An 8,055-nucleotide genomic window follows, 5' to 3' on the forward strand; every position below is an offset into this window, starting at 1 on the left:
CGGGTTTTTCATTTCATCCTACCCAACGTTCCTGGGAATATACTAAATTCTTGCCCCTGTAAGTGTGGGCCTTGGCCCTAGATCAGCAGCATAAATATCATCTGGGAGCTTGCTAGAAATGCAGACTATCTTTCAGACCTACAGAGTCAGAACCTGCATTTTAGCAAAATCTCCAGGGGATTTGAAGCACTTTAATTTTGAGATGCACTGGATCGGTCAATAGATTAAAGTATCTACTGATCTGATAACCCACACTTCAAAAAAAATAAATAAAAAACTAGGAGTGGAAGCAAGGATAGAAAGGACAGAGAACTGAAGAAATGGCAGCCATCCTATACAAGGTCAGTTTATTTGTCAGCAAGGCCATTTTGACTGCAAGTCCCAGGAATCGGGCACTGAATGTTCTCAACTAGGACTGTTTATCTTTCCATTTATCATCATTTTTTGGCTCTTTTCTTCAGTCTCAAAAAAAATCGTAATGATTGGATCTTTCTTTTGATTTCTATCTTAGCTTAAAGAGGATTTCAGCAAAGTAAATAAAAATAAAATGGAGGAAAGGAAGGAGGCAAAAATCTCTAAAGAGATTGGAGCCCTGGTCTTTCATATTGATTCTGCCAGAAACTCTTCTCCTTCTCAGCCTCTGACCTAGAGTCCAAACTCTTTGTCTATACTTTCTGTGTCTGCCCTTTGAAGAGGAAAAACAGCATGAATGGATTGAGCTGCAGAATTTATAGAGAGTATTTTTTGTTAGTTGGTTTGAAGAAGTAAACTCTGGTGGATTGAATAAATTAAATGAGAGGCCCAGCTCACTGTAATGGTCGATGAACATAAAACTTTGTGAATTGCTACATGGTTAAATCCATTCTGTTAGTGGGTACCTCCAAAGACTAACTGTTTGTGGTTAACTATCTTTGTTAAAGAACGTTGGTAGAATAATGACAATAATAACAATCACTAATATGTATGGTTTGATATATATCAGATGTGTAAGTATTATGGATATAATCCCATGTTTAGTTTTCTCAATATTATGGAAGAGTTAGGGAGATTTTATGTAAGTATTCATCTACTGAGCCCCAGTAGGTAAGAGAAAGTAAAAAGTCACAATAACAAAAAATATTCACGAATAAGATGGCCACCTACAGGATGAATTCCCACTCAAACAAGCATCACTTCTATTTAATGCCAGTATCCTAGTACAGAAGCCAAAGCCATCTCTCGTTGTCTTGTTAATTGTATCAAACATCCAGCACCACAGTGAAAGCCACCAGCAGACACGCGTCCTTGGGCTGGGGACTACAGCGAGAAGGTCAGGACCTTCTGTGCAGCTCTCTCTCTCTGTCCTGCCTGCTACAGCCCAGCTGCTGCACCTCCTCTGAGCCACTGAAGCTCTCTTTCTATCCCAGCTGATCTCACTGCTGATGAAGCCCCCTACTCCCAGGGTAAGGGAGCCTTTCCTCTTTCACAGCTCTTTCCCAGGGGTGCAGGTCCCATCCTAACAACAAAGTGTAATTGTAGATTTTGGAAAAGGTGAAGTTGATTAAAAATATGTTTTTCTCTCATCCTACCTGGTTACATGGTGATATTTCTTGCATTTTTGGTCAGATGAGATCTTCTGCCAGCATTCTGCATGTATTCTATGAGAACTGTTGCTAAGTCGCTTCAGTTGTGTCCGACTCTGTGAGACCCCATAGATGGCAGCCCACCAGGCTCCCCCGTTCCTGGGATTCTCCAGGCAAGAACACTGGAGTGGGTTGCCATTTCCTTCTCCAATGCAGGAAAGTGAAAAGTGAAAGTGAAGTCGTTCAGTCGTGTCCGACTCTATGCGACCCCATGGACCGCAGCCGACCAGGCTCCTCCATCCATGGGATTTTCCAGGCAAGAGTACTGGAGTGGGGTGCCATTGCCTTCTCCTGAGAATTGTTACACATGTACATGTATTTTTGATGTATTTGTGGAAGGAAGTAAGCTCCATGTGCTTCCATTCCACCATCTTGATCCAGCTCTTATCCATTTTGTATATAGGAGAACCGAGGCTTTACCCGGCTCTAAAAACTAAGATCACAGCTGGGCATCCATTCTGTAAGATCCAGTCTTAGTCCAGCAGAGTATTGCCACTAACGTTTGGATTCTGAGGACAAGAATTTGACCAATGAAGCCAACAAAATAAGAGAAAGGAACTTTAAATCCCTGAGCTCTAAAGTTGTTGAAAGTTACTGTGTGCATGCCTGCATGCTAAGTCACTTCAGTCATGTCCACCTCTTTGAGACTCTATGGACCATAGCCTGCTACGATCCTCTGTCCCTGGGATTCTCCAGGCAAGAATACTGGAGTGGGTTGCCGTGCTTTTCTCTAAGGAATCTTCCTGACCCAGGGATCAAACCCACGTCTCCTGCATTGCAGATGGATTCTTTACCCATGGAGCCACCTGGGAAGCCTGTGAAAATTATTACTTGATGATAAAGGACATAGAATAGTATCTAGGAAGGTCACTGAATTTATTATTTGGAGGTCAAGATGCATCTGCTTCCTTAGAGAAACTGAATGCAACTGGTAGTGAAAGAATTTTTTTCCAGAAATATGGTATTTGTTGGAGTATTTAGTTCAAAGCAAATATGAAGAATTAGAGAAGATCTATAACCATAAAAGCATGTCGTGCAAGCCCAGTGCTACATTCTGCTCAAGTTCATGGACAGTGAATATGTGGTTGATTGCACATCCGGTTGGAAGCAACTGATGCAGTACCTAAGGGACCTCTGGATGCAACCTCTCATTTACAGACACACCTGAAGTTCCCAGACTATGCAGGTGTATGTGCGAATTACAGCGGTGACGAATCCCTCATGATATAAACTGCACGATAGCTGGGATGTCCGCTGGGCAGCACATCTTTTAACTCTAATTGCTAAAATGATAGCCATGTCTATTCTTCCTTTTCATATATTTGAGGAAAATTAATCTGCCTCGAATTTTTAGTTAGGTAAGCATGATATCCTTGGGGGAGGAGGGACAGAGAACAATTCTTTATGGCTCATTATCAGATCTCCCACTGGCTCAAATTAAGTGCAATTTTGTTACAGATGTAAACAACAAAAGCAAAAAAATTTACTGGTGAGAAAGATATATTTGAACTGGGGAAGGTGGATGCTTGCCAGTATCGATCCTAACTGGAGAATCAACTAAGAATATTAACCCTCTTAGGAAAAGTCAGGGTAACAAAGAAATTGCAAGACACACAATGAAGTGTTTTATAATCAGATTGCCTTAGTGGATAAAAATGAGGCCTGACCATCCATCACAGATGAAACATATTTAAGCTAATGTACCACCCATGTGTTTAGCATGTTGTATGAATTATTCTTCTACACATATAATTTGCTTTACTTTTTTAAAAAAAATTCACTGTATATTATGAGATAGAGACATGAATGCTTATTACTTTAGACTTCTAGGACAAAATAAAATGATTGTGTATAATTGATAAGATGAATAATATGATGATTAATGTTTAGTTGTACACATTTGAACAAGCGAAGTGACACCAAGCTGGATGTTCTGATATGCACTCATGTGAAGGGTAAGTTTTAATATTTAAGCTAGGATGTGTAAGGTAAGGTTGTATGGAATGGGTGGATTAGGCTCTATACAACTCTACAAATGTGTGATGGCTTACAGGAAAGGTCAGAAAGGTCTTAGAGAATATGTAATGTTCTAATACTAATAGTAATGAAAGTCACAGGCACAACACTGTGGATCCAGGGTGAATAAACTGTGAATGAATGAATGAATGAATGAATGAAGTATTTAGTCAATGACTTAGCTAAAAGCCTACAAACAAAACTGAGAAATGCTTAAAGTATATGAACACAAGATCATTGGATGAATATTTATATAAGCATGGGAAAAACAGAGCAATAACCCCAACAGAATATATTTGGACATGTCAGCAAAAGCCTCTCAATATCCCTAACACTGCAGAAAATGGCCTGCAGCTTTTGGCCCTAACTTATCAGCTTGGAAAATCCATCTGGGCAAATCATTGTCACCATTTTTTTTGTGTAAAGTAAAATAATCCTCTTCTCTACTGGAGACTAGAGGCCTGGTCATAATCACAGTCACCTCATTTGAAAGACTCAACCAAGGGAATGTGTGTGTAAAAGTACAAACAGCCACTATAACAAATGTCACTTTACCCTACCACATGTTCAAATAAATCATCTAATTTCTAAACCCCACTATCTATATTGAATACCATATTAGGCAACAGAAAGGAAGTTATAGTATGTTTATGAAAGTTTTCAAATAATGCTAAGACAGGTGGGCTAATGACAGACAAAAACAAGGTAAGAGCTAGTAACCAGAAAAGACTGGTTAAGAACTAATGAACTAAATACAGGCCATTTTCTGCAGTGTTAGGACTTTCAAGAGACTTTGGCCAACATCTCCAAATGAAAAGAGAAAAAACATCTAGAGTCACAAAGGACAATAGATTAAACCTATTTTCTCAATCCTTAGCCTTACACTGTCATATGATGCTTACAGATACAGGATAAATAGGAAAACGGGAGCTAGAAAGTATTTTTTCCCTCAAAAATAATATGTAAATCTTAATTTAAAACTTTGTATTTGGAGACCATATATTGCCCCTCAAAGTGGAAAAGAGAAGAGAGTCTTGAAAGAATCTTAGGAATAATAAATAATTTAAAATATGGAAAACTCAGCAGTGGCCACACGACTGGAAAAGGTCAGTTTTCATTCCAATCCCAAAGAGAGGCAATGCCAAAGAATGCTCAAACTACTGCACAATTGCACTCATCTCACACGCTAGTAAAGTAATGCTCAAAATTCTCCAAGCCAGGCTTCAGAAATACGTGAACCGTGAACTTCAGATGTTCAAGCTGGTTTTAGAAAAGATAGAGGAACCAGAGATCAAATTTCCAACATCCACTGGATCATGGAAAAAGCAAGAGAGTTCCAGAAAAACATCTATTTCTGCTTTATTGACTATGCCAAAGCCTTTGACTGTGTGGATCACAACAAACTGTGGAAAATTCTGAGAGATGGGAATACCAGACCACCTGACCTGCCTCTTGAGAAACCTATATGCAGGTCAGGAAGCAACAGTTAGAACTGGACATGGAACAACAGACTGGTTCCACATAGGAAAAGGATTATGTCAAGGCTTTGTACTGTCACCCTGCTTATTTAACTTCTATGCAGAGTACATCATGAGAAACGCTGGACTGGAAGAAACACAAGCTGGAATCAAGATTGCCAGGAGAAATATCAATAACCTCAGATATGCAGATGACACCACCCTTATGGCAAAAAGCGAAGAGGAACTAAAGAGCTTCTTGATGAAAGTGAAAAAGGAGAGTGAAAAAGTTGGCTTAAAGCTCAACATTCAGAAAACAAAGATCATGGCATCTTGTCCCATCACTTCATGGCAAATAGATGGGGAAACAGTGGGAACAGTGTCAGACTTTACTGTTTTGGGCTCCAAAATCACTGCAGATGGTATGTGCAGCCATGAAATTAAAAGATGCTTACTCCTTGGAAGGTAAGTTTTGATCAACCTAGATAGCATCTACAAAAGCAGAGACATTACTTGGCCAACAAAGGTCCGTCTAGTCAAGGCTATGGTTTTTCCATTGGTCATGTATGGATGTGAGAGTTGGACTGTGAAGAAGGCTGAGCACCAAAGAATTGATGCTTTTGAACTGTGGTGTTGGAGAAGACTCTTGAGAGTCCCTTGGACTGCAAGGAGATCCAACCAGTCCATTCTAAAGGAGATCAGTCCTGGGTTTTCTTTGGAAAGAATGATGCTAAAGCTGAAACTCCAGTACTTTGGCCATCTCATGTGAAGAATTGACTCATTGGAAAAATCTCTGATGCTGGGAGGGATTGGGGGCAGGAGGAAAAGGGGACGACAGAGGATGAGATGGCGGGATGGCATCACCGACTCGATGGACGTGGGTTTGGGTGAACTCTGGGAGTTGGTGATAGAAACGGCGTGCTGCAGTTCATGGGGTCACAAAGAGTCAGACATGACTGAGTGACTGAACTGAACTGAACTGAAGTCTTATGAAACATTAAAAATGTTTAGATAAGAAAAAGAATATCTGTTTTCTGAGAGTCTTACATTTATTTCAGAGTAGTATAAAACAAAATATTTTTATATTGATTTTAGATAGAATGAAACTCTTTATAGCCCTTTTACAGGAGGATGATATCAAACCCTTATAACTGCAATGAACCACTGGCTCATACCCACTAAGAAGGTTGTAATAAAAAGAAGATGGACAATAACAAATATTAATGAGAGTGTAGAGGAATTGGAACCCTCATATATAGATCATGGGAATGTAAATTGTATAGTCACTTTGGAAAACAATTTGTCAGTTCCTTAAAAAGTTCAATGGGGACTTCCCTGGTGGTCCAATGGCTAGGACTCTGCTCTCCCAATGCAGGGGGTCTGGGTTCAATCCTCAGTCAGGAAACTAGATCCCACATGCTGCAACTAAGAGTTTATATGACACAACTAAGACCTGGTGCAGCCAAATAAATATATATTTTTTAAAAAGTTAAACAGAGTTATCAGGTGTGTGTGTGTTCACACACTCATTCCTTGCAACCCCGTGGACTATAGCCTGTCAGGCTTCTTTGACCACGGAATTTCCCAGGCAAGAATACTAAAGTGGGTTGCCATTTCATTCTCCAGGGGATCTTCCCAACCCAAGGATTGAACCCTTGTCTCCAACACCTTGTGTATTGGCAGGCAGGTTCTCTACGTCTCAGCCACCTGGGAAGCCTAGAGTTATCATGTGACTCAACAATTCCATTCCTTATAGGTACCTAAGAGAACTGAAAACATATGTCCGCAGAGAAACTTGTATATTGATATTCACAGAAGCATTATTCACAATAGTCAAAAGCAGAAAAATCCAAATGTCAGTTGATTGAAGAATGGGTTAACAAAATATGGTATATCCAAACAGTGGAATGTTATTCACTCATAAAAGGGATTAGTACATACTATGACCTGCATGAACCTTGAAAACATGCGAAGTTAGAGAAGCCAGACATAAAAGACCACATACTGTATAACTTCACTTATATTAAGTGGTTAAAACAGACAAATGTATAGAGGTGGAAAATAGATGAGTTGATCTAGAGAGGGGATGGGGTTCGGGAGTGACAGGGAATAGGGTCAGAGTTTCTTTTGGGCATAATGAAAATGTTCCAGGATTAGAAATATTTTGGAATCATATAGTGGTGATGGTTGTACAACTTGGTGAATATAGTAAAAGCCACTGAATCATATACCTTTAGAAGGGTGAGTTTTATGATAGGTGAATTATGTTTCAATTTAAAGAACCATATAAGTGAGTAATTAATATTAGGAAAATAGCTATATTTTAGAAAAAAAAATTTTCTAAATTGAACCAAACGATATCTCTGCTTCCAGTGCAGGGGTGCATGTTCGATCCCTAGTCAGGGAGCTGAGGTCCCACATGCCTCTTGGCCAAAAAGCCAAAACATAAAACAGGAACAATATTGTAACACATTCAGTAAAGACATTAGAAAAGAGGGTAATGCACATCAGCTATTCCCTCTTCTTTAGGAAAGATGAAATAAAAATACTGGACTGAAATGAAAAGGTTAATTCTACAAGGTCTCTGCCCACATAGACTTCCCTGTACAGTGGAAGAGACAAACATACCAACAAATAATTACACTGCATGAAATACATGGGAGGAAAAACGAGGGATCTATACAAGGTAACATAATATGGAAGAGAGGTCTATCCCTGGGTGGCATCAGCACTTAAGGAGCTTTAAAATTAGTATAAATTGATCCGAGTCTTGATGCAAGAATGCATCTTCCCCAGACACACAGGGTGTGGAAACACATGCAGATACAAACTTCATGAGTCTGCAAGTCATTCTGTTGGGCTAGAACTTACAGAGATTTTGCAGAAGAGCTGATGAGGCTCAAAACGTTTTGCTTTTTTATGAGGAATGAAGCTATGAGCTCTATTCCATAGGACATGGA

At 39.5% G+C, this 8,055-nt stretch overlaps 1 non-coding gene across 1 annotated transcript; it reads left to right on the top strand.

The window, feature by feature from the left end:
* Positions 1 to 6,427: 6,427 nt before the first annotated feature.
* On the top strand, positions 6,428 to 6,500 carry TRNAG-CCC (transfer RNA glycine (anticodon CCC)). The gene has a single exon. It is a non-coding gene; the product is annotated as a tRNA-Gly (tRNA).
* Positions 6,501 to 8,055: the final 1,555 nt, after the last annotated feature.

The sequence above is a fragment of the Budorcas taxicolor genome, chromosome 6, assembly GCF_023091745.1.
Source record: "Budorcas taxicolor isolate Tak-1 chromosome 6, Takin1.1, whole genome shotgun sequence".
NCBI classification, from domain to species: domain Eukaryota; kingdom Metazoa; phylum Chordata; class Mammalia; order Artiodactyla; family Bovidae; genus Budorcas; species Budorcas taxicolor.